Consider the following 26,957-nt stretch of genomic DNA (forward strand, 5'->3'; position numbering starts at 1 on the left):
CGGACGGGCGCGCGCTTCCTGCAGCCTGCCCCTGACCTCTTCCCGCGGTTTGTTTTGCGGAAGGGGGCCGTCCGGTTGGCTTTTCCCTACAGATTCCCTACAGTCCTTTCCACTCTGGGGGCTGGAAAAGGAGACGCAACGGGGAACCTGCACGGAGAAGGCTGGTTTGTATCCCCTGTTGCATCGGATTCCCGGCTGAAACGGGAGGAAGTGGGCAGGTGGAGCTCGTGGGCCGAGTCAGGAAGAATTTTATTTTCGGGAACTTCTGAGATGGCTGGATCCGGTGAGTCTAGCCCAGCGCAGGATCTCTTCCCTTCGTTCTGTCCCCAGATCCGTTTCCGTGCTCCAACAATAGGCATTGTGGGCGTGGGTCAGAGGCTCCAGAGGGAGCCGAGGAAAGTAAACTCCCGGGTGAAAGAAGGCAGACTCTCGGCTGGAGGATTGCACCGTTTCTTTCTTTCTTTTTTTGCTTCCCGCAACAGGTTGATTTGCTCTTTATTAGTTAACTGAGGCAGGTGTCGATGCATTTGCAAGAACCCAGGCTAATTCTCTAACGGGCAGTTGCTGTCACTCGCTTGTTTCGGGGATAAACGAGCCCTTTCCATGATAATCTTGCACATGCATATTTGCCAGTAAGTACCATGAGCTCGGTTGACAGGACCCCTATGGAGTGCAGAGGCTTCTTCTTCTTCTTCTTCTTCTTTTTTGTTTTTACAAAAATAACGCCTGGTCCCGTTTGATGTGAAGTGGGTAAGCTCGGATTTATACATGTGTCTGGTCAAAAGTATGCTGGCTGAATGCAGTTGTGGTGAAGATTGCAACTGTAGAGACTATAATTAACAGTCAGTATTGAGAGGCAGTTGATTTAGCCTTCTTGGAATAGAGTTTTCCCTAAAGTAAGTGGTGCCAAAAATCGCAACTTAAAAGTTGTAGCTTTCATACTTTCATTTGGGATAGCAACATCTCAGAGTTGCAACAACTGGAATAACTCAGCCCTTTGCTGCATGGAATTCCCAATTCCTCAGAATTCCTTTCTCTTCCATGCTCCCCCCTCCTCCCCATTTACTTGAAGTAATTCCTTGTAGTGAATATGGTATTTATCTTCTGAAAGAAGGCAGGTCTGTTGGGGCAAAATAGTGGAGCAGTACTGTTTTAGGGCAATAGGCATTTGTCCAGTTTGGGTCCCCTGTGAAACAATTGACCAGTGAAACAAGCTGTTAACTTTGTAATGTAAAGGAACAAAATTCATATTTGGGGAAGAGTTTAGAAGAATTTCTTAGTGCATTTCTTGATAGCAACAATAAAAGGGGCCAGTTTCTCTCCCCCCCCATAAATATTATTTTATTTTATTATTCCCTGAACAGGAACTAGTATTCTTCAAAACTTTGGAATGACAATATGGTTTTGAAACCTAATGTAAGTTCTGTTACCTTTGTCCTACCTCCAATTTCATTTCTTCAAACTACATTGAATTCTACTTGCTTTTTAGAGGCCAGATGCCAGTGTATCAGGTGAGGTTCTGCAGGGCAGGGGGAGGACATAAAGAAATGCACTTAGAAACATCATGTTCAGATTGATTGTTCACTCTGTATACTTTACATCTAAATGTCCCTCACTCAGTCTTTGGTATGTTGAGGTGATGGGCTGCTGTATAAATAAGTTTGGACAGATTCTACCAGACAGGCTGGATAATATGAACAGGACTTCATGTAAGAGAAGGTCCTATGCTAAATGAGTGGGAAATCTATGTATTGTAGTCCCAGCACTGGGGAAGGTTATTTTAAAGTTCATGAAAGTAACTTATCTCTAGCCCTTTGACTGTGTTATTAACATATCAAAGTTATTCTCATGTGTTTCAAAGTCTTACCAGTGGTCTGATTGGGCCCAGATATCATTTTTTCTGTCCTACCAATATTATGTTCTGAACCAGTCTCAAATTCTTTATTTCATGTCAAGTAAATATTAATCCAAGGAAGGAGGGAATGACAAAAATAAAAGGAACTTCATTTTTAGAAGATAACCTTAAAACTGGTATATATACTAATAACCTTCAGGCTTGATTATTGTAATATGCTCTGTTTGGAGCTCTCTTTGTGTCTGGCCTGGAAACTTCAGTTGGCACAAAACCTGACAGCGAGGTTAGTCTCAGGAAGAACCCAGAGAGGCCAATAAGGTCAGTGCTTAAAGCATTGTACTGGCTACAGGTTTCTTTCTGGGCTAAATGCAAAGTGCTGATTGTTAATTGTAAAGGTGAACATGGCTTAAGCCCAGGCTGTTTAGAGAATGCCTCCTTCTCTATGAACCTGCACATTGACTCTGATTATCTGAAGAGGTTTCTCTATGTGCTGGAGCTCATCTGATGGCGATTGTGGATTGAGTTTTCTCTGTTGCTGCTCTAGCTCTTTACAGTAATCCCTGCAGAGATGAATGATGTGACATCTCAATTAGATTTCTTTTAAAAAAGGGCCTGAAAGCACATATTTTTCTTAACTGCTGATTTTAACTTCTAATTTTAATAATGAATTCTACTTGTTTTACCCATTTGTTTTTATTTGCTATTTAACTGTTTTAAATATTTCAGTGTTGCATATGTTTTTCATTTTAAAAAGGAGACTTTGTCAGTTGGTGGTATAACAGGTCAAATAGCAATGCAATTTAATTGACAGAACAATTAAAACTCCAATAGAATTAGCCTCTGGAGATCAGGCTACCTAATGCATGTTGGGTAGGAGACATTTGACACTTTAGCTCAGAATAAATAGTACCTGTAATTCAGAAAAAATGGCTCTTATGTTCTCTAATTAATGAACTCAAATTTAATTTGCCTTGGGCATTTATATTTGGCATGACTACATTAATTTTTGTCTTGTAATGGAATTGTATCTACTACAGAAGCTCGTCATTGAACTAAAACCTTGCTTAAATGCTGGTATGGAGACATATGTTTTTATATTCTTTGGAACCTTCCTATTTTCTAGGAGCAATTGAAATGCTTTTCTCTTATTCCAGTTGCAGGTTCATTTAAAGTGCTTTTAGGACTACTATAGACTGACTGGAATCCAGCAGTTTCACAATGATTGAAGGACCTGTTTTTATTTAGCCACATAATGCTAAATGAGTGAAGCAGAGATTGCATGCTAGTTCCAAAGAGAAAAGAAAACTTCATAGATCTGTTTTGTAAATGCAAAGCCTCTTGGTATTATGTATTTTGGATTAACAGAGTGGCTTGGAATTAATCAGACAGAGCCAGGTAACCACCAGTATTCCAGGAGGGCATAGTGCTCCTGCAGTGGTTAAACCAGAAACATTGAGAAGGGTCTCTGCATGGAATTTCTCTTTTGAAGATCACCTCAGCACCTAAATTCCATTTTATATCAGCTGCCCACTCTTTTAAATTATTCCAAATGCCATAAGCAATCTGATGTCCGCTTCAGGTACTCAGTTTAGAATAATCTATAGTAGGGTTGGAAGCCCTCTCCCCAAAGCTGCCATCAAGCTGTTTGTGTGTGTGTGTGTGTGTGTGTATACACATACATTGTACAGCAACTGTTCGAAGTTATGATGGCACTGAACGAGGGGGACTTATGACAAGTCCCCTTAGTTGTAGCCATCGCAGCGTCCCTGCAGTCAAGTGATCACAATTTGGGTGCTTGGCAACCGGCTCACAATTGCAATGTTGCGGCATCCTATGGTCACAATTGCCATTTATGACCTTTTCGCTGGCTTCCAACAAGCAAAATCAATGGAGAAGCTGGCAGGAGTTTGAAAATTGTGATCACATGACCACGGGATGCTGCAACTGTGCAGGATTTGCCTAACAACGGTAACTGGGACTGCCATAACTGTTGTAAGTTGGTGCAGTCACAAAGCGTTGCACTTTATGACCATGTCACTTAGTGATGAAGTTGCCAGTCACAATCACCATTGTTAAGCAAGGACTACACACACACGCACACACACACACACAGTACGTGTGTGTGTGTATGGATAATTTTTTTTAATAAATATGTGTGCATGTGAGACAAGGAAACATTGCCTACAGAATGATCCCATTAACTGTATATAGCGAATTTCACTTATATTAAAATCAAATTAAATCATATTTATTGTCCTGGCTCCATCTACTTTGTCCTGGCTGGTTTTGGAAGCATGATGCTCAGTAAGGCTTCTTTGCAGCCTTTAGATAAAGAAGTTACACATCCAGATCCAAGTGATTTACTAATGTGGAGCCAAGTCTTGGTTCAGCTGCTATTCAGTTGCTACGATGTCTAGGAACTCAGCTCAGCTGGTGAGTTTATCCCAGTGAGGCACCCCAACTTCCCTGTCAGATTTCCTGTAACACTTCTGAATGGGAATCAGAGTGCCGCTTTGCTACCCTTCAGAACTACTGTTGCCCACCGTGGAGAAAGTAGCCAGTTAGAATGCCTCATTAATAAGTGAACTGGCAGCAGGTGGGCCAGTGTTTCATCCTGGAGAAGTGGGGGGAGGGTTGCTGGTAGGTGTGGGGTGGTCCAGGTATTTGCCAGTAATAGGCCCATGATTTTCCAGACCTAAGTGCAACAGCATTTGCATCTAACAGATCAAATTCCACTGCGATTTATGCACATCCTGCAACAGGATGTGATTACCCAAATGATATGATTTCTATCATTTATATATTGATGATGTTATGCAAATGATGCAACCGTTTTGCCATAAAAATATATTATTATATCTATCTATCCATCCATCCAATTTATATAGCCACCCATCCCACCACAGGTGACTCTGGGAATAATGGATATCCCCTTCCAGCAATTAGTCTATTAAAGCAAAGTTTCAGTATAGTATATCATGCCTGAGAGCACGCTAATGTCTGTTACACTTTCTCACCACTCACCTGACTGGTGGGTGATTGGAGGTTTCTGCAATGTCCATTGAAGCAAATCATGTTGAAAAGACTGATTGAGTTTAAACTATATGGTTTACTAAACTTGCAGGGTCCCCCCCCCCCCCCGAATTACACTAAATGTGAGTTAATGTTTAGTCAGGTAGGGTTTTTTGTCCTAGTCTAAAAAATATTCTCGGCAATTTTTGTGTGCGTAGAAATTTCAGATTCAGGTGAGAATTTTCAGAACTGTATCTTCAGATTCTAAAAGCTTTTTAGCTTTCAATTTTATTTATTTTTGGATTTATTTTGAGAATATGGAAAGATGTATCTTTAGGGAAAATGCAAAAATCAACTATTATTGTTACCCATGCAATTTGAAATTGATGACTTTTGATTTTGATTTTGCACAGTTCATCCATCATTTTCTTGCTCTTTATTTCTTAAACATTTTTAGAATACATACAGCTTGTACTCACACGTGTTAAATGTGTTATAGGAGGACCTTTCCATACCATATCCTGTATGTTTCCTTGGCCAGTTAGTGCTAAGAGCTATTATTATAATAATATTATTATATGTTCTACGTGCATTCAGATGAATGTGATTACAAACTTTCCTATGATCAAGAAGCATGAAAATGCTGTACCCCGAGGACTGAGAGAGAACTGTAGAGAATCTGCTAATTCAGCTCTAGTAGGAACGTTTGGTTCTTATACAACATACTGATCATTTCAATCTGAAGACTTGCAAGATTGATGTTAGCCCTTCAAGGTCGTCAAGAAGTAGAAGACAAGAAGCAGAACAATGAATACTAGTTCTATCTTTATTGTAAGGTTACATTAACAGAATCTTGCAAGTCTGAGAGTATTACTTCTTTCCTTTTACTTTCCAGAAAACTAGAGAGGGTTCCTTCTGAAATGCTTCCCATGTCCCCTCTGTTTCTGTGGGCTGAGATACCTTTTGCGTGATTGTTGTCTAGTCTGTGGTTCTTCCTCCTGTCTCTCAGATTCATTCCCAGGTACCATTACAGATAGCCACAAAGAGACTCTAATGCTTTGTGTTCATTTAGAGGTCATCCAGTCCAGTTATGGTAGCTTTAGTCAACTTAGCTGAAAAGTAGACAATAGTCCTTCAAAGTTCAGGTGATGATCACCATTTTGCAATTTCTTGACTGGTTCTGTGAACCTCTGTTTGGTTCTTGCTAAAAGCTTTGTTATGTGTTAAATGATTTTTTTTTTCTTTTGTGAAAAGTTTGATAGGTATTGAAGCAAAGCCCTGCATCAGCCCAAAATAAAACACATCTTTGAAAGAATACTTTTTCGATTTGTATTGGTAAAAGCTTACCAAATGCCTTCTGTAGGGCTACAACACTTAATTTTATGAGCTAGGTTTTGCTAATGAAGTTTAATTGTTTCTAAATGCAGTGAGTGTTAATTCACTTTTCTTCCCTTGGATGCCAAATGAGGTCAGCTCTGCTCATAATTGTGAAGTAACAGGTCTACCAAGAAAAATGGAGTTTTGAAATAGCAGTTGCCACAGAGCATTGGGCTAGTGGTTTGCTTTATTTAAATAGCTTACATTTCAACTGGCTTAGTTCCTGCTTCTGATTATTTCTGATTTCATTTGGGAAGCAGTTCACAAATAAAGATCAAGTTGATTTGAAAATTTATTTGTGTGACAAATGATTATTTCTCCTCCTCTTAGGTACGTTTGGATCTTTCTACCATCTCCTTCTTTGGGCTGCACAATATTATATCGTGCCCAATTTAAAGGGAAGGAGGTTCAATGAATTAACAAACAAATCTGCAATAGAATTTAAGGTGGTCTACTTCTGTTAATGAACACTGCATTTAGCTTCTATTGGGAAATTAACCACCTGTGCATTGTTGTTTCTGAGACCCGACAGAATACAGAGCATTAATGTACTATATAGACTTAAAAGCTAAAAAGGAACCCCTGACTATAACCAACTCTGGATGTTTTACATAATAAAAAGTCAGAAGAATAAAATAAAGAGATGATATGCTTGCGGAAAAACATACAAAACAACGTAAAAATCTTTCAAGAGCTCACCCGCTACCCTGTCCCAGGGCCTGGGAGAATAACCAGGTTTTCAGTGCCTTTGGGAATATCAGAGAAGGGGCATCTCCAAGGCCCCAGTAGGTGACATCAGTCCCCTTCCCCAGTCCCTGAGATATGTGTGGATTTCAACTCCCAGTTGTTTGTTGTATGAATCAGTCATTATATAGGAGGCTATTTTTCACTAGAAGATGAAATAAAAGATCAGCCTAGTCCTACGATGGATCGTTCCATGGAAATGCTACTCCAGCTTTTCCCTCCCTGGTACCCTTTGGGGGTGTCATGTTTTGCTCTCATAACCTCTAGTCAGTCAGCCCCAAGGAGTTACCAAATGGGTTCACACATTGCACTGAATGATTATGTGGTTTGCTTTGTTAAACAAACCATGGCTTTGTGTGGTGCTTGAACCTAGCCATTACCTAACTCATCTGGATGACACCACATAGCAAAGATGGCTTAGTGAGACCTTCTTCTTCCTTACATATTATTTGCTCATGTACAGAGTTTTAAAATAAAACATGGAGAAATTTTCTATACAACATCCTTCACTTGTGGGGGTTTACATCTCAGATGTTTTATTTTTTCCTTCCTCCTATTGTGAAAATTAAGCAATTCCATAGCAGTTATGTGATGCATTGCTTCCAGCCTTGATTGGGAATATGCAAACAGTCTTTCATTCCAGAAATCAGGTATCCTGCTTAATTTTTGTGTGCTAAGGAAGATTGTTAAATCTTTCAGAAAATCTGTTGTTCTTGTCTTTCATATCATATCGCCTCATAATGCCTTTGTAGTATGATGGCTTTTACAGGATTTTGAATCCATTAGGGTTTTTTATAGTGGATTAATGCTTGACTGGATGTCCTGGGATATCATAAGCATTAGAAGGGCCAGTTGGAAGCCTTTGCACGGTAGTTCAATTCTTCGTGTTTGCTTCACATGATAATCTCATCTGCATCTGTCCTGTGGATTGTGCAGCAATTAAATGTTTCTAAAAGATGCATCAAAAAGTGTGCCTTTTGATTTCCTAACCAATCAGATCAACAGAAAAACCTGTGGAGAGAAGTGTCAGGAAGTAAGTTCCAATGAAGTTCTATTCAGTAGAATTGTAGCCTAAGTGAATTGCAGATGACAGTGGATTTTATTTTTAGATTTCCAAAGGCATCACAAACCCATGGTTTCTTCATAGTTGGGAATCCAGCTATCTGACTGCAAGTGTCTGAAACAGAACTTGTTTGGAAAGCAGAGTTAATCAGTGATAGAAGCTAGTGATGGGAGTGGAATCATAGACTGGAATAACAGCAGCACAGGTCAAGATGGAAGATGGTCTAGATCATATTAGAGATAAGCTATTATTTTTAATTGAATGTTTATCCTGCCACAATTGCACATCTCTCGGTGGTATACAAACATAAAATGTCTGTGATACAGTAATAATTAAAATATAATAAAACAATTAAAAACATAATGCAACCTTAAAACTGAAACTAGTTCAAAAATTCCCATGGCATTATTCACTAAACTGAAAAGCCTGGAATTCTGTTTTAACTTGCTTCCAGAAGGCCAGAAGTATCACCACTAATCTAATTTCCCAGGGAAGATTGTTCTACAACACAGGGACCATCGTGGAGAAGCACTTTCTCCCAGCCTGAGCCCCCTACCATTGCAGTTGTGGGGAATTACAGGCAGTTTTTACTGAGATGTTCATATTGGATGGGTCAGTTCTAGTTAAGGAGGTGGTCCTGAACACCTGCTAAAATATTTGGAATAAGAACTAGATCGTCTGTATATACATTCAGGTTTTGAACCTAAGCTGTGCTATTAAGTCTACAAAGTAAGAGGGTTGGAGCTAGACAAAGACGTAGAATTTAAAGTTTGGTAGTAAGCTCATAGATCAGGAGCAGATAAACTTTTGATGGCTATGGAGCTGCAATTTTTAAAAAATTACTACTTCACATGCAAGGCAGTGGCAGTCAATAGGACAATAATGCAGTGGAATCATGCAAGTGGACAAGGTTAAGGTTTCTTGGGGATTATATATTATGGGGGAGTTCATTTTTTGGTGTGTTAAGCTTAAGATAAGGTTATACAGTAAACTTTTAATTTTGTTAACCCAAACAATGGTGAATAGCCTTTGTTTTGTGTCAGATTGCTACTGAAAATCAGCAGTTTCTGTGGACTCCCCAAAAGATGTTCCACAGACTACAGTTTCCCTAGCCTTTCAGATGTCCTTCAAGTCTGCTGGGTTGCAACTCTCATATCCAGCCAAGTGGCAGAGTAATTGGAGATTATGGGACCTTTAATCCTTCCTGCCTGTCATTGGGGAAAGTCTTGGTAGATCAGTTTCTATCATCACGAGGTGCAAAACATTCTAGCAGGTACATGACAATATTATTGTCTTTTGTTTCCAGCTATTTCAGAAAAGCTTTGATTCCAAGAGAAAAATTGAATCTTTGGAAAAAAACTTTTGGCCAGTGTCAAATCATGTATTAACTTTGTGTGCTGTTGGAATATTACTGCTCACTTTGATCACTTGAGGAACACATAGCTAAAACAACACTATTTGGATGTCAGTGGTAACTTTCTCCTGATCTTCATGTCTGTGAATGTTTTGGTTCCTTTTTATTTTGTAAATTTGAAACAGGTGCAGCCTGGGAAAATATATAATTGTGTAATAAAGAATAGACAGATGCTAATAGCTGTTTATAGCAGCTGATTAGAGGAAGACATTTGAAATTTGCATTGGAAAGGTTTTCTTAAAGTTTTTAGTATTACATGTATTTCCAAAAGGTGTCTGTTTTATTCAAAAAACTTCTGTCTTAGCAAGTATTACTTAAGTGTTGAATACTGTGCTACATTTGTAGCTTTTGTACTGCGGTGCCCAGTTCCATAGCTGTAAGAACCAACAATCAGAGCAGTCAAGACTTAAGATGCTACTTTCTCACAAGCCTGATGCAGTTGGCCATTGCACAGCCCCTGAATTCTGTTCCCAGGAAGCTCAACTTCATGGCACGGTGTCTTCTCATTTACAGAACTGTGCCAGGTCAACTTTTTAAAACTAAATATTTACACTGAGTTTATATACAACTGGCTTATAGAACTTTTTGCCAAGCAAACCTGACTTCCTTGGTAGTATTTGTTCCTCCTTAAAGAAAAGAGACAGGGATTGAGGAAGCAGAAACAAATTATTCTTATAATGTCTGCAGAAATTGTATCAAAGATTTTGACTGACAGCTTGAAAGAAGGATTTTGAGATGTCCTAAATCCCAGTTTAATGCCTTTTTTCATTTTCATTTTTACTTTAGTGCCTTCGAGTCAGTGTTGACTCCCGGCAGCTGTCTGGATATGTCCTTGCAGTTGTCTTGGCAAAGTTTTTCAGAAGTGGTTTGCCACTGCCCACTTCCTAGGACTAAGAGAGAGTGTGGTCCAAGGTCACCTAGCTGACTTTGTGCCTAAGGCAGGACTAGAACTCACAGTCTCCCAGTTTCTAGCCTGGTGCCTTAACCACTACACCAAACTGGCTCTCCTTTTTTCATTAGTTATTTTTTAAAAATCAACTTTTCAATAATGACAATTCCTTATGCTTCCTTGAGAATAGTTGCATTACTAGCCATTCTGTTGCAAATTTTAAGTGTAATGACAGGAGGAACTGTTTATGCTTTCATGAATCAAGAACACAATTCAAATTGTTAGTGCATCCTACAGGATGCAGTTCTGGCTGTACAGCCACATTAAAAAAAAATGCTAGGAAGTTCATAGATAAAAGTTGTAAAACAAGAAAGAAACTATGGTCTGGCTTATAGAAGGTATTTGAAGAATGTGGCAGGTAACTATATTAATATAAGCTGCATAATTAAGAGATGATTTGGTCTCGAGGGATCAGATTCTCAGCAAGTTTCAGAACATAATTCAGAGCTTTCCCCTTTTTAATAGTTTTGTTTTATATGCAAGGAGAAAAAATGGAAAGATGACAAAAAGTGTAAAAACAACACATAAAAAGATAATTCTGTATTAATAAAAACTAGCCTTACATATATGTCATGCTATACAATTAAGTTAATTTAATTCCCAATTTCCCCCCTGTTAAGTAAACATTTAAAGTAATATATGCAGTCCAAATGTCTAAATAGTCTTCCAGTTAAGATTCTCAGTGGTAAAATGCTTGTTTGAATATAAAAAGAGAGGTGAGTTCTTCAAGACTGTTGTAGAATAACTTTTCTTGATATAATATTAATTGGTCTAAAAATGATGTGATATCTTTTGTCAAAACTTTATCTTTGAGTAACATTGTTTTTTTTCTGTTACATAAAGCACGAACTCATTCTCTTTTTCTTTAGAGCTATCAGACTGACAAAGATTGTGTCTATAAATGTGCATATTATTGGTCATTTTTAGCCTTTTAGCTTTTCATGTTATTGTCATTCCTTTATAGGCTGTTTTATTTTACACCACACTATTATATTTCTTATAGTGACAGTATTAATACTAAATATAGTTTTGTCTGTAGATTTTAGTGATACAGTGATTTTACATTTCACATTAGCTATTTTTATCTATCCCATGGATTTTATCCCATAGTTTTACCCAAATTATGTATACTGTTGTTTTTATAAGATTAATCTGACAATCTTAATGGGCACTGCCATCACAATTTTGTATAACTGATTTAAATTTTAGCCATTTTTTAGTAATATATAGATTATTTTATGATCACAATGGCTGTTATTTCATTCTTGAATGTTGTGTGGTGTGGTGTGGTGTAGTTAAGTTATGCTGGTCAGTGACCAAAATAGTGATACATACTCTTTTTCCTCATGTTTTTGGGCATGGGGCAGCTTCTACACAGTTGCTGTGTAGCTAGAAACAGTGAGCCGTAGCCCCTCCTTTCTACTGATTGCAAGAGTAGAAAAGCCAACAGCCTTTCTGGCCTTCCTGTAGGACACCTTCATAAGGAGTGGGGGTGACTTGGAGAATGCAAGATTAGCAAAACGATTTTGAAGATTAGAGGATTTGTTTGTGTTCTGAAGAGACAAATGTGTTTGGCACCTATTAAGTGTGATCTTCTCCCAGATGGAAGGGATTCACATATAGAGACTCGTTTTACTTTTCCTTGGTTTTGCATAAGTAAATGGGCATGGAGATTGCAATAAACTGTTACTGTGGATAGGAGAAATGTCTCCTGAATCCCAATCTTCCCCTATTCTTAATTAAGTAAATTTATGCTCCAGGTGCATACTTGCGTTAAGCACAACACCAAGCCCAAACCAAAGAACCTGCATTATGGCTTTATGTAATGCATGAACCTAGTTTTTAGGCCCACGAAGTTTAATTCAAATTTGATTTGTTTAAAACTGACATTCATCGTAAGGAGCAAGTTCTAGTAACTTATAGGTCTATATCATAGGTAGCTTTCTACAGTTTCTTAAATGATTTCAGTAATTCTGTGTAGTATTATGGTGTCCAAGTTTACTACAATTTGCTATAATACAGGTAGTCCTCACTTAATGACCACAATAGGGACCAGAAAATTTGTCATTAATCAGGGCAGTTCTCAAGTGAGTTGTGCCTGATTTTACGACCTTTTTTGCACCGGTCGTTAAGTGAATCATGACAGTCGTTAAGTGAATCCTCCAGTCATTAAGCATATCACACGGTTCTTCATTGATTTTGCTTGCCAGAAGCCAGCTAGGAAGGTCCCAAATGGCAATTATGTGACCCCGGAACACTGCAACCGTCATAGGTGTGAGCTGGTTACCAAGCACCCAGATTGCGATCATGTGACTGCAGGGGTGCTGTGACGGTCGTAAGTGTGAGGACCTTTGTTCAATGCCATCATAACTTCGAACAGTCACTAAATGAATGATCATTAAGTGTGGACTACCTGTAAATAATTCTGCCTTCTGTGTCTGATTTGTGTCCTGATCATTGGCAAATGTTAACTCACCTACTTATCACATTATTCCCTTCTGTAGTAAGCAACGTTATGCAAAGTACAGAAAAGGATTAAGAAATAGTAAACAAAAGAAGTTAAAAAGACATGAAATAAGGAAAAAAACCAGAGCAAAGTTATTCACTATTTATTATTCCTCCCAATACATTTCTATCCTTGTGAACCATCCTTTCTACCATGTCCATACTCTGGATCATACACTGCTTTTTGTTTTTAGATGTCTCATCTCTTTCTCATTTTTAGGATCTCATCAACTCTGTCCAGCCACAACTTTCTCTGTGTTCCCCTTCCTCTCTACCTCATTTACTCTCCCTTCATACATTTGGTTTGCTATTTGATCCTCATTTGTTCTCTTTCGTGCGTGTGCGCATGTGTACCCTTGAGTCAGACTTAACTCCTGGTGACTGCCTGGACTAATCCCTGCAGTTTTCTTGACAGCATTTTCAGAAATCGTTTGCCGTTGCCTCCTTTGTAGGGCTGAGAGAGAGTGACTGTCCCAAAGTCACTCAGCGGGCTTCATGCTTAATGTGGGGTTAAAACCCATGGCCTCCCATTTTCTAACCTTGTGGTTTAACTACTACACCAAACTGGCTCTCTTGGTGTAGTGATTGAGATTCTGAACTAAAATCATTGTCTTTATATAAGCAAATCACCATTCTTTCACACTGGTCATACACTCTTGGATTCAGTCTACGTTAAATTTTTCATCCATTCTTAACCCTATCTCTTCTTATTTTGCAGCATACATTAAGAACCCCAGTCCCACTACGTTTAATTTACTTTTATATTTTTTCTGCCATACCCAACTCTCACATTTGTATAACAAATAGAAGCGTACTCTTATACATAGCCATTTATGCTTCTTTTGACAAACAATTCATTTCTAGCAACGGCTCACTTACTACCCACTACCTTTCTACATGCATTTGCACATCCTAATTTTTTTCCAGTGTTGCAATCATTTGTAAACAACTTCATCAAAGTGCTCTAATTTTTTCTTCATTTATTTATAACTTGCAATTGTTTGCTCTGTTTTCCACTTTGAACACAACTAACCTGGTTTTTGATTCATTGATTTTCAGATCTCCGCTCCTTGTTGCATCATACAGTATATTTAATATTCACTGCAAATCATTTGGCTTCTTAGCCTAGAACACAGTATTGTCTGTGTACAAACATATATATATACACATTCATATGCCTCTAATGTCACCAAAGCACTCCATATATATAAATCCATTAAACACACAAAAACATACCACACATCCTTTTCTTATTCTCTGTTCAATTTTGAACCATTTACTATGCAAATATTCTCAGAATTATTTATGATAGAAACCATCCAGCAATCCAAACAGCTATAGTGGGACAATAGCAGAGTATATAGGTAATATTACAGAATAGAATTCTGGGATTAAATTGGTCCTGCAGATCCAAACACCTCATCTGTGGCTCATCTGCTGAAATGTAAAATAATGCTTTTGTGTTTTTCCCAAGTGTGAAATATTTAAACAGTCATGATGGTCCCTGCTGAAGATTAAAAACAAAATTAATACCCATCTCCTAAATCCTGTACACAGAAACACATTTGCATCTTTGTGTAATATATGCCCCATTTGAAAATAGTGTATAAAGAACATCATTCTCAAACCAGCTCATCATGGCAAAATGTTAGGATTGAGAGACATGGCAATATAGAGAGAGATTTAGCAATATAGCCTTAGCCCCAAAAGTTTAATTGGCAGATAATATGCAGAATCTTGATTCCATAAAAGAATCTGCCATTTGAGTCTGTCATATACCATAATGATCCTCATGACTTTCTATGGGTTGAGGGGGTTAGGGGAAGAGGCAAATCAGATTTGTTTGATGCTTCTTTAGACAAAATGTGGCAATTGTCTGTCTTTTTGCTTGTTGCTCTGTTGAATGCACAGCTGGAGCTGACTGTATCCCAGATCCCTTCATTAATTTTTGAATTATGGATTCAAAGGCCTTGTGGCAGGATACCAAGGCTGCTTCTCAGCATCATAAAAATGGCTGCTTTTGGGATATAAAATATGCATTATGTCTTTCAAAATGAATATTGACAGTGATAGTCTTTCATCATTGAATGCCTTTTGCAAAGGGAAGAGCTCCACCTGTTTGTTTTTTGGAGGGTTGTACCTGCCTTTGGAGGTTTAAAGTAAGTTTCTAGTCTGTCTTCCAAATATATAATACATTGTAACATACTTAAAATTGATAGATATTCCCATTGAAGAATGAGATTTGAACTTAATTATAAATATAGAGGTAGTCCTCGTTTAGCAACCACAACTGGGACTGGCAACTTGGTCGTTAAGCAAAGTGGTTGCTAAGTGAAACTGTGACGGTGCTTATGATCTTACTTCAGCTTTCCTTTGCTTTACAGACCTATGAAGGTGGTAAATGCAAGGATTGGTTGTAAAGTTACTTTTTCACCATTATCATAACTGTGAACAGTCGTTAAACAAAGCAGTTACTAAATGAAGACAACCTGTAAAAATTTAACATTTGTGAAGGCTGTCAGTGTTGGAAATTCACAAAGCAAAACCTCAAGAACTGATCATTTAAACTATGTGCCCTGCACTACGAAGAAGCTGTAACACCATATGCATTAAGCTCTGGCACTATTTGCTCATGTCCAGCTCTGATCGTGACCCATTTAGTACGGCTTCTGGTAGGTACACCATTAATCATAGTCGCTCTAACTTCCCAACTCTTGGCTGTGTCATAAGAGCTTCCCTTCTACCACATTCCTCTAACAGTGTTTCCCCAGAAAGTGGAAACAATGGTGCATAAAAAGAAGAACCCTCAACCCTTCTTTATTCCAACTAAGAAATGACCAATGACCACAGTAGCATTTGTCTGTCTATCTATCAAATGTATATAGCCGCCCATCTCACCAAAAGCTATTCTGGGTGTTGTACAACAATCAGATAAAAATATATAAAAACAACATAAAAATATAAAAATCACATTAATAAATATCATAAAAACCATAGGGGAGGGTGAATAAAAATGGCCCCCTCAGCAATGGAGCCATCTAAGCAGGTCTCTGGTTCCCTGGAAGCCCCAGGCCTGATCACATAACCAGGTCTTGAGGGCCTTCCAGAATAGCAAAAGGGATCGTGCTAATCTAATCTTGGAAGGAAGGATATTCCATAAGGTGGGTACCACAGCAGAGAAGGCATATCTGGGATCCACCAAATGCAGGTCCCTGGCCAATGGTACCCACAACATGCCTTCCCTGCGAGATCTGATGGGGTGGGCTGATATAACCGGGGAGAGGTGGTCCCTCAGATAGCCCAGTCCCATGCCATGAAGGGCTTCAAAGGTTGAAACCGGCACCTTGATTTTGAATCAGGTACTATGATTTTGACCCAAATTTCTACTTCAGAAGGTACATTTCCACTTATTTTTCTAATTATCCATTATGGATCTTGAAGTTCAGATGTATTAAATAGCGTTTATGCCTCTCAACATTGTCTTTTCCTTTGGGAACTTGATTGATACCTTCCTTCTGTCTTTTCTCACAATCCAGCACAGCACATAATTTGCCATGATAGTTAGTGTAATTGCTGCTCATTACTAGTACCTTGGGGACAAAGTAGCTGAGACACTCAAGTTATTTTTTATTTTGCACTTTGAGTATCTTAATGCATATCTGTTTATGTAGGGGTCTGTAGATGATAGCAACTCATTTGTTTTGTTTTTTAAAATCTTTTTAAAAAGGGTTAGACAAACCATGGATGGCTGTTTTTTCAGGGATGTGCGTCAGTATGAGAGCAAAAGTGATGCAGAGTAGGGAAGGATTTTGGATGGAATACAAAAGTGACTGACCAGTAGGAATGAATGAATGAATGAATGAATGAATGAATGAATGAATGAATGAATGAATATATATATATATATATATATATATATATATATAAGTGGTTTGTCATATAGAGAGAATGAATGAATATTGAATAAATGGATGAATACTGAATTATAATATTGAAGGAAGAGTGATTGGATTAAGAGGGAGGAGAAAGACCAAGAAAGTTATGGTCTTGCCATAACCTATGCCTAGAGGTGATGAGATCCTGAAAAAGAGATGGGAGAAGTTTGAAGAACAAAAGGTAGGGTATGAAATAGAATAGTAACATAATGCAAACAAGGGTAGTTTGTGAGGACAGAGGTACGGAGAAATATAGTGATTGGTGTTGGTGGGGACTTGGGTTAGTTAAAAATCTTTTTCTTTTCTACTTTTTTTTGTGTTGCCTACTACTTCTTATTCTTTTTTTCCAGTTTGAATGATGCTGCTTACCTTGAAAAGAATAGCATGATGAATAAGTATGTATGTACAGTAAAAGCATTATTTTACAGATCACTTTTTAGCAGACTTTGGGTGAAATGGACCAAATTATAGTCCACTCTCAAAATCTTTTGCTTCTGAAGCAGTCAACTTTCGGCATTTGCATAACTATGTAATTGGTGTTTTATGTCATTTGCATCAATTTATGCAATTAAGCAATTAAGGTAAATTATGTCAGTTATGTAAGTTCACATTTAACAGATATTCAAATTTAATGGACACCTTTTCCCCTAATTGATATATTAAGTTGAATGTTTACTGTATGCACATCTTTCTTTTTCTCTGTGTGTGTTAAATCCATTTTAGGACTAATATACTTGTCATTTGTTTCCCATCTCACAATGTGAAGTGTATTTTTATCATTAATTATACTTCATTGTCTGCAAATTGTAAAAACTGTTGTTGTTTGGTTGCAGTTTTCCTGTATGGATCAGAAATATAAAAACTCTTCATTTAAACTACATATTACTCAGGATTTCTCTTTAAATCCTTAAGCAATGATAATGGGAAATTTAGAGAACTTTGAACAGTATATTTATAACTCGATTCTCATGTTGGAAAAAGATTGAAAGGTTTAATTAAAAATTAATTTTTCAAATAAATATATGCTAGTCTATTTAAGTTAAATGCAGTAAAAAGTTCTCACATTCTAGTAAATATTGGTGTAGTGATACTGAGGAATTAGAAGGAGAATATCCAGCACTATATGGAATAGAAACTTAAGGCATCAAATGTTTGATTGCAAGATTAAGAAGAAAATTATAACCACTTTAAGGTTATCTATCAAAGATATGAAAATCCAAGAAAAGACTATAAAATTGCAACTATGTCTATTACCTATTTGCTAAGGCTTTGAAACATAATGATTAGAATTGTACTGAATTGATGTTACAAAACTTGATCCTTAAAAGTTTTATAACAATAATCGAAAGGCAGCAGATGAATAATTATTAGTAGCCCTGAAGATCCTCAGTCTTGTTGTTCCCTGTTTTGCATATCTGTGGTGGATAAATAGAGACCAGAGTTATACCTGTAAAGGTCTTCACATAGCCATACTTTTGGCTTTATTTTTTCTTGCTTGTCAAGCTTTGGGCAGCCCATTTCAACTAAAAGTAGGATTCTGCCTTTTTTTCCCCAGTAAGATTTATTTAAGAAAACAGAAGGAAGTTATACAAAACTCAGCAACTGAATCGTTTTCATTCTTAAATCCAAACTAAACCTCAGCTAGTTAAGGTGGAAATGTTCTCAGTCTTTTAGTAATGGCCTCTCTGAACTGGTGAGGAGGCTGTTCTCTTGACTGAAAAGAGAAGAGTGTCCAGGTTGAGAATCTCCCTCAAGCTTTCAACATACCATTATATTGCTTTATGCATGTGCAAAATTGCAGACGGGGTTTTGTGCGTGAGTAAAATATATATTTTTAGAGTTAGGTTCTCTGTGCAGTATATCTATATTTGTTCCTTTTTCTCCTCACTTGCTCATGGTGGATTTTGTTGGGGTAGCCCAATAGCATGGCTTTGTATGGTATCTTCATGGCAGCTGGTCATCTTCTTCAGAGTGACTCACTTGGCTAGAAGTGAGAATTGCCCTGTTCATGCCTCATGGCTCACATTGGCTTTTTTACTCCATATAATTCTTCCACTACCACAATCTTGATGGAGGAATCTCTTGGCAGTGTTGCCTGCAGATTTCTTACTGTTTACTCCATTCATTACATGGTGTGTGGTAGTGAAGCCTCTGACTACAGTGTTGGCAATCACAACTAGCCAGCTGGCCCTGCTCTTATTAGGAGGAAGAGGATAATCGTCAGCACTCAAAGTTGTCAGAGGCTAGAGGACCCAATCAGAAATGTTACATAGTTATTGGAACAAGCCAGAAGCAGGCTGTGGGCAGCATTATCATTCAGTGGTATGATCGAGAGGATTCTCCACCAAGATTGTGAAAGAGCTATGTGGCATGGAGAAGTCATTGTGATGCACATGACACAGGCAAGACAACCAGCCAAGTGAGTTGCTCCAAAGAAGAAGGCCATCTGCTGTGAAGAAGCCATGTGGCAGCATTCAGCTGGACTAACCCAGCAATATCTGCTACAACCAAGTGAGGAGAAGAAGAAGCAAATGCAGTTAGGTTGTGGAGACAACATTTCTGGGAAAAAGGTAGAATAAGTGCTCATAGGAATGAGAGGAAAACTTTAAGCTCCTCAAACTAATCCCTCAATTCCCACAGACACAGAATTCTTATCCATGGTTCTGTGCTTCAGTGCAGTAATGAGGGTCATCTGTACAATGAAACTGAAATTAATATATAAGGGTTAAAATATTAACTAAGATAAAAAATTCTGCTACTATGAGATGAAAGGTTGCTACTTTATCAGTGCAGGAATAGTGGGCTGGCAAGAAGAACAAGGAGACTAATATTTTGCCAAAGCTGTTGGCTGATGCTGGATTTTTTGGGAACAAGTTGTAAGAATAGAATTCTGTTAATAGACGATATATTATTATGTATTGTTACATAATCCCAGGAAATAAAATATACCATGCCAGAATTTAAATGTTGATCTCTAGGTAATTCAGTATGTGTCTTTGATAATAGCATAATTTGAAAAGATAATAAGCAAAAAAGCTGGTTTCTTTCTGTGCATTTTTGAAAAAGTGAAGACTGTGTGTCTGAATCAGGAAGCGTTTGCTCAAGGCCCATCTTAACTGATCCAAATAATATGATCTGTTATCAGATCTTGCTCATAGCTTATAGCATAGTTTTCACTGTGATAAAATTATTGGCTTTTTGACAAATGGCTCTGTTTAAAACATTGGGATGGCTGGATGCCAGAGCTCAAAATAAAAGATGTCTATTCATAAAATACTGTATTAACGTATAATTTAAAAGGTTGCGGTGAGGATGTGTTCTCTTAAATATAGTGGAAGTCATATGTATAAAACAATAGACTTTTTTTTAAGTATCAGCATTGTGACTAGGGATTTAGAACAATGGTTCTACAGAACACAATGGGCATTCTGTTTCCAGTGGATCCCCAGCCCCAAATGTAGTCCAGCTACTGTTCAGATGTTTCCCCTTTAAATTCCAGCTTCTTTATTGACTAGTGTCTGGGGGTGAGATCTTCCATTTGGTCGCCTTTAATGTATAAAATATCCTGTGCTCTCATAAGAGTCATTGTCTTTGCAGCCCTTCCTAGACTGATCCTTTGACCTATGTAATGTTGGTTATATCACATGATAATTCCTGGAAGTGCAGAAAGGTGTGATTTGGGTCCCCTATTGTGTTATGCCAAAGGCAAACTATCCCTATAATGACATAGGTTGATGAGTAGGCCCAGACATTGTGGTTTGTAAATCATGATTTATGGCTTAATGCAACGCTCAGTATTTTTGCAAAAAGCATTCTGTGCTCTGCCAGATAATCAAAATGCCACACAGATGCTTATGTGAGTCTACCATAGATTAAATTAGAAGTAGTTGCTGTCATGGAAGTGAAGACATGTACAAATACCCTCCCAGTCAGGCTGCCAGAAAGGCGCTTTTTAAAAATTAATCAGTCCAAAGTCTTGGCTGGAAACAGGGCACTGTAGGAAGCCATGGAGATGACCTTGGAGAAACTATTCAGAGACAGTTGCAACAACATGTGCAAAAAACAATGGGGTGAGCCCAGGAAACAGGGAAAGCATTAGAAGAGACTCAGACTGGCCCCTCTCTGACTCCTTGGGGTATAAGAGGGAAGAAAGGGAAAAATGCAGTCAGACTTGCAAAATTTATCTCAGTAAAGTATAATTCTAGTTATCTTGTGGAGTCTTTTTCCTGATCTGGTCAACTTTGAACAGGCACAGTCCTAACTCAGCCTAATACAAATCTATTGTGTAAAAAGACACCGCTTTTGATGTATTTTGTAGATCACCCTGGCTATTTTTTGGATATGCGTAGTTTTTGTTTGCTTAGTTAGCTACATTTAACTGAGCCAGGGAACCCAGAACTCGGTGTAATATAGACAGAACTGATATAGCTGGCAGTATGAAACCTGAAGACAAGGCAAATGGATGTAGAAATTGCTTCTGTTCTGTATTTTGCCCTTCTTGCCTTTCAAAATAGACTTTGCTCTTTCTCCTGCTTTTTAAGATGAATAAAAATAATCCAGTTTGAGAGGACTGGCTCTCCAGTGGCAATGACAGCACTACAAGTTGAAAAAAATAATAAACCATCTAGAATTATTTATACTGTAAAGTTATATTACACCATTGGTGTGGTATTAGAATCCAAATTGAAGCATCCTGAAGAAAATGTGCTTATTTTCCTTGAAGATATCCAGAGAAGGGGAATCTACCTCTCTTCTGGATAACTGATCCCACAGTAAAAACTGCTGTTATAGTTAGGAGATTCTTACATTCCATCACAATTTATAACCGAAATTGATTTTTCTGCATCTCACATTCTAGGATGATAAGAGAATAGATTAGGGATGTGCAGGATGACTCAAATTCGAAATGGCTTGAGTTGCTGTTTCATCCATTTCAGTTTGAGTATATAACAAAACAAGCTTTCATTCACACACAAAACCTGGCCATTTTGTGAGCAGCTGCTTAAGATATGTTGCGTTGTTTCAGGCAATGCAACTGCAGGTTGTCTTACCGCTTGCAGCTAGAGTATTATGTTTTGTTTTGTTTTCCTCTCTGAGCTGTACATCAGGGAGGTCTGGTCGTGGCTCTGTTGTTACTGGTTGGGATTGGAAGAATGACCCAGGGGTGGAACAAAGCAGCAGACATTTTGAGGAACACAAGATTGGTGAGGGAACCAATCTGGATTTGACTGTTCCACCATTCATCATGCTGTGGCCCAACTGCTGTAGAGGAAATCAAGATGACCTTGGAGAAGGTATGCAGAGACTGTCAGCAAAACTTGAGCTCAGCTCAAGAAAACAAAGCATGAAAAAAGAAACTTATGATTCTCCCACCTTGACTCTCTTTGGTAGAAAGAGGGAAAGGAAGACACTGTCAGGCTTTCATTATAGCCTACAGTAGAGTTCTAGTATTTCTTGTGGTGTGTGTTTCCTCACCCAGCTTATCTTGATAGGCTGACAATTGCCTAGAATAGGAAGTTGGACTTCACATATGTGAGTTTATGTGTGAGGGTGACCTTGAAAAGAAAAGCTAGCAGAATGTAAAAGCTAGCAGAAAGAAGTACAGCATTCGTTTGATTGGCCAGTTGAGCTTAGGGATGTAGGGATGTGGTCTGTGCATGCTTTGGGGTCTTGTAGATTTTGAAATTCAGAATGCCTTTGTAAATGCAGGGAGTCATCCTCTTCAAAGGCATTCTGAAAGCTGCATGTTCAAAGGGTGAAAAAATACAGAGAGGAGAGAGTGGGGAATGGTACATGGACATAAATATTAAGACAAGGCTAGAGATGTGGGAGGCTGTAGCCTGGACATTTCAAGGAACAGAAGGTGGGTGATTGGTTGGCTTTCTCCCTTTCAGGTTTCCCTCTAACCAAGAAAATCAGGGTGGTGTGAAAGTTAGTTCTCACACTGCCAGAAGCAAACAATCTGATACTAGATCAGGCTGTTACAGAACAAGGGGAAACTGTATCTCCTGTCTAAAAGAGATATTTTATCCATTAACATAGAGTAGATAGAAGAAAAAAGCACAAGAAATCCGAACATTGATTGTTATAATTTGATATACACTAGTTCCAGCAACTGTTGGAATTCTTTCATAATGGCTTCAAGGTTTTGCTACAATAAATCTACTTATCTGAGTCTTCAGATCCTGAGAAATTCTTGCAGCATTTGTTTGTTTGTTTACAAGATTTATAAACTTCATTCCAGAGGCCAAGAGAAGCTTCACAATCTGGTTGGGTTTTTTGTTGTTTACAGTAAATGCCAGGTCAGTTGCTATTAAAGCATCTGTTATCCTCAATCCTGGATGTAAACATAGACCTAGCGTGTATTATGGAAATGTGGCTGGCAAAGAATGGGGAAGTTAATCTTTTGCAACCCTCTCTGTCATTTTTTGTGATGCAACAAGCTAGTGCTGAAGGGCAGGGAGGTAGTGGGGCCATAGTCAGTAGGAATTCTATCTCATTGACTGATTTTGAATGTTTACTGTTGTATGTAGTATCTGGGACAGTGTAGGGACATTGTTAGTATACTGCCCATCCCTCTGCATAACATTCTGTTTCCTTGATCAGAATGCCTGTACTGAAATATCTGCATTGGGTATGAATTGCCTCTCTTGCCCAGTGGTAAAATTCTAAATAGCTTACAACTGGAGTGAGGGGTTACCTCTGCTGCTATGAACTTGCCTAGTTATTTGGATGAATAATGCTATACTGCCAGAAGCTTGGGATGGGTCCCAGGCTATGGAATCCTCTCCTTAGGAGTGTATGTAGGGGTCCCATTCCCCCATAATTTAGGAAAATGGCAAAACTACTTCTCTTTTGCCAAACCTTTGACTGTTAATTGATTTTAATATTTTGACTGTAATTGTATTGATTACACTATTGCATTTCACATTTTGCATTTTGTGTTATTGCTGTAAGGCACTTGAATATTTCTATAACAGCAGAAAGGTAAAATTTAATAATACATTAAAAATAAAAATAGAGCCATGTATGAACATGGCCATTATTTTGTGTTAGAATATAAGAGGAGATACAGATTCTAAATTTTAAGTTTCCTTGAAACCTACATACATGATTTTTAGTTATTAGTATCATCCTAAAATATTAATGCACATATTTATAACTGATAGACTTGATATTTTTCAGTGGTCTCCTATCCTGGTACTTATCAGGTCTGATGCTAGGAAACCCCAGGGCTCTTGGCTGGATTCGGAAGTTGGAAAAACATCCTGAAATAAGGTGATGACAAACTGTTTCTGTAATTGCTGCTAAGCATAGTACATGACTATGTTCATGAAGCTCTCAATTTGAGCTGGACTCAGAATTTATCACCAGAGCCATTAACTACAGTGTCATTAACAGAAGGTAGTATTTTTCAATGACAGCTTTTTTTTCTGAATACAGGTAGTCCCTGGGTTAAGAATGTCCGACTTATGGACAACTCATACTTACGAATGGGCTGCCTGTTACTAAAATTGGCAGATGAAGTTCTTCCTGGAGCTGCTGAATCACTGAAGCCACACAATGTTTTCATGAACTGCTGAAGCCACACGTTTTTAATATGCAGCTGTTTTTAGTGGTTTTCACTGATTCATGAAAAGATCACACAGCTTCAGTGGTTCGTCAGCTCCAGGAAGGAGAATGCTGTCCACCATTTTTAGTAACAGGCAGCTCATTTGTAAGTAGGAGTTCTGACTTACATACAAATCGAGTTAAAGACAGGCTTAGGAATGGAACTTGTTCTTAACCCAGGGACTGTCTGTAGGCTCTTGAACTGATGGACTTAGGCTACCTAGAAAGGTGGAGGTGTTAGAGTAAGGGGCTGTTGCTCATGTAGTTTTCTTGGCAATTGAATATTTCCTGTGGATAAAAATAATTTAGACACTTAAAGTGTTTAGCAATTCAAAGGATATGGCTCATTGCAATCAGTGGACACTTAGCATTTGACAAGCAATTTTCAGAAGAAAAGTCAGTTAAGCAATTACATGGATTCACATTTCCTAACATTTACTGCACTATCTAAGCAATTATGCTAGCTTGCTTTTATGGAGTCAGTTCACATTTTCAGAGAATGCATGGTATTTTTCTAAAATGAATCCAATTACTCAAGAGTTGAGCTGGTATTGGTAAAGTAAACTAAAGTAACAACTTGCTCAAGTCAAGCTTGGCTTCCCAGCAAGCCACCAACTTTCTTTACCAAAATATTTGGAGAGCAAAAGGAGAGATAACGAATGGCCACAGGGGGTTGTATTCAGTATTTTCTATTACAGTTAAATAGAGTTTCTTCTGAACAGTTTGTTTCATTTAACTGAAAAATAAACCCAGAATAATAACCGTGGCATGGTATTGTCCTTCATCATCTTTGGTTTCTATTGCATAGGCTGTTATTATCTTTGATTAGGGTTACTGATTCCCCAGACTGTGACCACAGGTCAGAAGGGAGCACAGTGGTTGTGCTGGAGGGAAGAGAGCTGCAAATGCAGATACTGGGGCTTACTTGCCTGCCTGTGTATGAGTTGGAGGAAGAAGAACCCAAGAATGCTGAAAAACAGGGGTACTAATAGTTAGTTCAAAGGCAATTTAGGCTGGTACTTGACATCCCACACATATGAAGGGGGGGGGGGGCCAGAGTCTTGCAGCTCTCAATGAGAGGGGCCCAAAAAATCGACCAAAGAAACCGCATCTTCAACTCTACTCTTTCACTGACTTCAAATAAGAAGTCATTCATACGAAGACTTGTTCTATGGCATATTGCATAATGGCCAGCTTTTCTTTTTGGAGGCTAGGGAAGATCTGCTCTTAATGTTGTGGGAAAGGTGGCTGGGATCAGAGATATTAAGAGATCTGTGCATTTGCTGCCTTTCTCTTTTAACGATCTTGTCTGCAAGCCATGAGAGAAAATGGAGCTCATGAAATGAAGTTCAGTTAATTTTACTACTTGTAATAAAAGCTGGGCTATATGCTGCCCGTTAGTTTTTGCCAAATACTTGTATCTGAGAAGAAAAATCTCCCTGTGGTTTTGTATTTTACAACATGAACATTATAGTGATTACCTGCTGAGCCAGGTAGGAGCACCATAAAATGTGGCTATGTATCCAGCTTCTCCACACCTGATGACAGAGACAAAATCTCTGGAGAGAGTCTTAGATCTTTTCATTGGGAGTTGCATACAAGAGAGCCTGAACTTTGGGATCCAAATACCTGATTTTCCCAGGATAATCATTCTGGAGAATGAATACTGTAATGCAGTAGGATATTAAACTGTCAATTAGATCATATAAATATATTGGGAAAATTGTATGTGTATAGGATAAACCCTTCATTAGGTATATATTTTCAAAAACAAAAGGATTGGTGCTTTGGGTTTTGAAATTAATCTTAAAATTTGTGTGTGTGTGTGTGTGTGTCTTCATGTTCCCTCCCTCTTCACTGTTACTGTAGCCATCATACTACCTAACAGTGTCTTCAGTCCTTTAATATTGCCTGGGGATGGGGTTTCAAAGAAGGGTCATATTTCCATTTGCTAAATTTCAACTGAGTTATTTTCTTCAGAATACAAGAGCAAAAAATACAAAATCTTATTTCATCCAGCATTCTCTCCCTTTGCAGAGCTTTGGGGAACTGCAAATGATATCAAGAAACCTCCTAGAAGTATTACATACTCATTATGACTAGCCATCATCTTTATTTCCCTTCTCCTTTTATGTTATACATCTTGTTTGGCTCATTTTCCATATTCCAGGAACTCTGTCTTTGTTGTCTTACACAGGCTCGGATTTGTTTTGTGCATTTTTAATATTGTTGCTCAATTCACTTTTTTTTTTTTTTTTTTTAAACTAGGAAGGAAATGGAAGATTCTATAATGGATGTCTTTTTTTCTTCTTAGAAAGCTCCATGTCAAAAGAAAGCCTTTGAGTTAGGAATGTCATTTCTCACCCAACAGCTCTCCCCCCTCCAGGGCAATTGCCACTTTAAGGTAGTGGGAGGGCCCAATAGCTCTTAGTGACCCAGAGAGCAGCATCAGTGGGAATGTGGAGATAGCGTCAAAAGAGGAGGGGGATACT

At 38.2% G+C, this 26,957-nt stretch overlaps 1 protein-coding gene across 8 annotated transcripts in view; it reads left to right on the forward strand.

Annotated features, from left to right (window-relative positions):
- CADPS2 (calcium dependent secretion activator 2) overlaps positions 1 to 26,957 on the forward strand; it is a 335,958-nt gene that overhangs the window by 498 nt on the left and 308,503 nt on the right. Inside the window, exon 1 of one of the 8 annotated variants that reach the window (XM_025164799.2) lies at positions 420 to 632. The exons of the other annotated variants lie outside the window; for them this stretch is intronic. The gene's annotated coding sequence lies outside the window, so the exon portion shown is untranslated. Of the gene's footprint in view, positions 1 to 419; positions 633 to 26,957 lie in introns of those variants that run through there. 8 annotated transcript variants of the gene reach the window in all.

The sequence above is a fragment of the Python bivittatus genome, unplaced genomic scaffold, assembly GCF_059951505.1.
Source record: "Python bivittatus isolate LINGU-HERP-01145 unplaced genomic scaffold, Pbiv_v1 ctg000330_np1212, whole genome shotgun sequence".
Lineage (NCBI taxonomy): Eukaryota > Metazoa > Chordata > Lepidosauria > Squamata > Pythonidae > Python > Python bivittatus.